The following is a 3667-nucleotide window of genomic DNA, read 5'->3' on the forward strand; positions in this document are numbered from 1 at the left end:
TTCGAGTGATTTATTATTTGGATAATAGATCCTTTGGATATTGGCTATTCGAATATTCGATCAAAATTCGTTACTCGAATAATTATTCTAATATAAAACAGAGATATTAAAATAACAAAAGAAAAGTTGTTCTAATAATTCAAACAACAAACATCATATCTGTGAGTTTTCTCGAAATTCTCCCGTTTCCACTGGTACTACATGCTAAGGAAAGAAAACTTAAAAGTACAATTCTTATACACAGCTTGTAGCGATATAATGTGTACTAACTCTCTTAACCTGTAGTGATAAGATGATAATTTTTAGCGAAGAGAGATCCTTCAGAAGCCGCCACTGCGTCAGATTGAACACTTTAAGGAATGAACTATAGAATTCAGCAGATATGGTAACTTAAAATGTTAACTGGCTCAATTTGAAAGATAAAATGATTAAATGTAAATAATTTAATATTCTCACAAAACAATACCCGTTATCCATTCACTTCAAGGATTACAGAGCTGAGGGAAGTGCTTAGCTTAAGAGACAGAGCCCGGATAGCTCAGTCGGTAGAGCGTTAGGCTTTTAACCTAACGGTCCAGGGTTCGAGTCCCTGTTCGGGCGTATCATTTTACAGCTATTATGTTAGTGGTATTGACATTAAAAATTGAGTAAAACGAGCATATGAATGGAATGTTAAAAATTATTGTAATTGAAGCACAGTATGTAAATTCTTGTTTTCTTCAGAATAGAAGCTACGGATAAAATAGGTTTGCTTAGGACAAACTGATTTATAGTTTCATTTTTTAAAAAAGGGAAAGAAAGAAAAAAAGAAAAACTACTGCTTCAAAACCATGTAAAATGATTCGGAATACTCGCGGCGAGCTCTTTCGTTTAACGAAGACCATGAGCGTTTCAGAGACATACTTTTTTATACTTTGTTAAAATTCTCTTTAACGATATATTGTTTTGCTTTAACGGGTTTGGTTCACCTGAATGGGGTACATTTTATCATACATTTCAATCTTCAATAAGAGAGTAAAAAGTCTTCCCTGTGCTCATCCAACCGAGAAATGTCTTTGGAAGAAATCAGATAAGGAATTTTGCAGGTGTCCACTCAGCCGTGGACCCAACACCTCTCGTTATCTTTCGATCAGAGTTTTCCTAAGTGATTCCTTGTCACGCATTAAAAATAACAGGAAATCACTAACTAGTTCGTTTACCGTTCAAGTTAGACTTTTATGTTCTGTTTCTTAGTCCGATTGAAAGTTTAACTTCTCTTTTCAGCACTGACGGTATATGTGAGACGGGACCTTAGTGGGATCCGAACCACTACTCAGGTTTGCATTTTCCTGGTTAACAATTTTAGACATCCCAACTATAGTGCGACACAGATGACAAATTTGACGGAAAATATGCGAACTAAAAACAGTGTTGCAAATTTATGAACTCTAGTAGTTACTGTTGTTATAAGAACTATATTGTGCTATTAATGCAGAAAGAAAAAAATGTTCAATTTTGTTGTTCATGTTATTCCCTCCGCTTCATTGTCGAGTCGTACTCGAGAAATATATCCTTTTACTTTTCGGTTGAACGATCTGCAGGCCCATATGTCATATAAGGAGTATAAATAGAGCGAGTTATGAATAAAATTAATTCCTTGTATATTTAAAATCTCTTGATTTATTAATCACTTTTTTTTTAAATTTCGCTTAGTATGTTTGAACAGGATTTGATTCGTAACTCAGTTGCTAGAGAGGGAACTGAGCGAGCGTTGGCGACGTAAGGCAGTTTAACTTAGAAGTAGAAAACATAAGCTCCCGCTGGAAACCGAATCCAGGCCTCATAAAAATGTGAGAAGACAGAACCATATAACCATGATGGAGTATGTTACTTCTCTGAAAGAATTATTTCAGTTACCGCATCTCTCGTATGTGGAGTTCCTAGTTCGATTCCAACTCGCACCAAGCCTGTTTTGTGTAGAACGCACACAAAACAGCATATGCGGGGTTTTCTCATGGTTCTTCTGCTTCCTCCCGCTTTCTTTATTTGATCATTTTTTAAATTTTTTTATCAATGTCTTCCTTAGTCTCGGACCATAACCGTTAAACTAAAAAATTAAAAAAAAAAAACTGATGCAACTAAATAGATATAAAATAACCTGTTTATTATAATGTTTTTTTTCTGAGTAGAGTAATATATTATTTTCAGCCTTATGTCAGGAGGGGCACGGTGGATCAATGGTAGAGCGTCCCTTTTCCGATCCCCGGCCAAGTAAGTTTGTGGTGGACAATATCTTGTCCGTGGTTTTGTCAGAGTACTTCCGTTTCCTCCCAGATTCTCATTCCACCAATTCTTCTATCGTTATTCATTTGCCTAAATCACCGTTTCGTCTCTCTCTCTCTCTCTCCTCTCTCTCTCTCTCTCTCTCTCTCTCTCTATATATATATATATATATATATATATATATATATATATATATATATTAGCATTCTTGGTTCTTTATCTAATGATCCCATGTTCAAGTCCGTTTATCGTGTCTGAGGTTTTTCAAGATGTTTTCATCAAGCTTCATTAGACGAATGAAACGTTTCAGTAAGTAGTGACCAAATTTCTTCCACGTCGTTTTATGCTGTTGATTGTTGCTTTTTTCCAGTATAAATGACCGTCTCAGAATGTATCAGGAACTTGATTAAGTAATATAAATAAACATTAGTGTTCGATATAAGCTCAATGTAAGCAAAAAGATATGAGGTGTTATGGTCAACTCAACAAAAATTTACTTTGGTGAAAGCGCATTTTAAAATGTCTTCATAAGAGCATATTCAACAAAATGTTCATCTATCAATTAGTGATTATTATTGGTGGTGATTTGAGTTTAGCGTCCTTTTCAGCACCAAAGTTAAGTGAAACGTGAACCTACAATTTAGCATAGGATCAATATTACATGGCCTTCCACGGGAATCGATCCTGATCTACCGCGCCAAATAGCTAATAGTATTGTTTAAGTTCTGTTTTTATTAATTCTTTGAGTAAATAAGAAGGGCACGGTGGCTCAGTGGTAGAGCGCTTACCTTTAGTGTGTGAGGTCCCTGGTTCGATGCTTGGGCAAGTAAGCTTGTGGTGAACAACATCGTGCTCTTGGGGTTTCTCGGGGTACTCCCGTTTCCTCCTACTTTCTCATTCAACCAATTCTCCCATTATTCATTTCCTTTAATCATAGTCTCCCTTAGCCTAACAGGCATAATCAAGGGGCGTTACACTCAAAGATTTTATTTCATTTCATTTTGAGTAAATAAAACAGCAGACCCAATGTTGTTTGCCCTTAATACCCGAAACACATTATAAGTACAAAAGTTGTTTGAAATTAAAATAGGTCTATATTGAAAATAATAATCCTTTTTCGATTTCATAAAGATTATATGTGTAAATAAGAAGTTTTGTTAAAATACCGGTCAGTGTTTAAATGTACTATGAAATTCATCGTAAACTATCAGAGTAGTGAAATGTTCTCAGTTATTGCAACGCTCTTCTTCAAGACGACAAGAAAGTTTCAACCAATAGGGGTTGTAAACACATTACACACCCCCAGAGCGACTGTCACCAGAGCTGAGTTGCCATACTTACAAATCTGCCGCCGATCCCACTCTGCTTCATTTCTTAAGATTCGCGCGCGCTGAAGGCAGGGTTA

General features: G+C 35.8%; 1 non-coding gene across 1 annotated transcript; it reads left to right on the top strand.

Annotated features, from left to right (window-relative positions):
* Nucleotides 1-527: 527 nt before the first annotated feature.
* TRNAK-UUU (transfer RNA lysine (anticodon UUU)) lies at nt 528-600 on the top strand. The gene has a single exon. It is a non-coding gene; the product is annotated as a tRNA-Lys (tRNA).
* Nucleotides 601-3667: the final 3067 nt, after the last annotated feature.

Source organism: Thermobia domestica, chromosome 15 (genome assembly GCF_964235325.1).
Source record: "Thermobia domestica chromosome 15, izTheDome1.hap1.1, whole genome shotgun sequence".
NCBI lineage: Eukaryota > Metazoa > Arthropoda > Insecta > Zygentoma > Lepismatidae > Thermobia > Thermobia domestica.